The sequence below is a fragment of the Priapulus caudatus genome, unplaced genomic scaffold (genome assembly GCF_000485595.1).
Source record: "Priapulus caudatus unplaced genomic scaffold, Priapulus_caudatus-5.0.1 Scaffold3269, whole genome shotgun sequence".
Lineage (NCBI taxonomy): Eukaryota > Metazoa > Priapulida > Priapulimorpha > Priapulimorphida > Priapulidae > Priapulus > Priapulus caudatus.
This window is the reverse complement of record NW_014580330.1, coordinates 1868-2308: the sequence shown is the minus strand read 5'-3', so window position 1 is coordinate 2308 and position 441 is coordinate 1868.

Here is a 441-nt window from a genome sequence, read left to right as displayed (position 1 = left end):
GAGTGAGCACAGAGTGAAATGACAGCACGCAACGCAACAACCCTGGATTGTCCGTGAGAATGGTAAACAGGGTTCAGGGTCAGGTTGTGTCCTTGATCACAACCTTGACAAAATCCATGCATTCATACATGTCTGCATCTTGGCATCCCCATCTCTCTCTCCCCTTCCTTCCTCTCTTCCTGTTTCTTCCTCCCTCCAGCTCCTCCTCTCCCTCTCTCCCCATCTCCCTTCTTTCTTCCTCTTTTCTCTTCTCACTCCCTCTATCGATTTCTCCTCCCTTCCCTTCCTCTCTTCCTCCACTCACCCTCCCTCCCACCCACCAATATTTCTCTCTTTTATCATCCACTCCCCCTTTTATCTCTTCCTACCCCTATTTCCCATCCAACAATCTCCCCCTCCCTCCCCATCTATCTCTCCCTACCACTCTCCCACCCACCCATC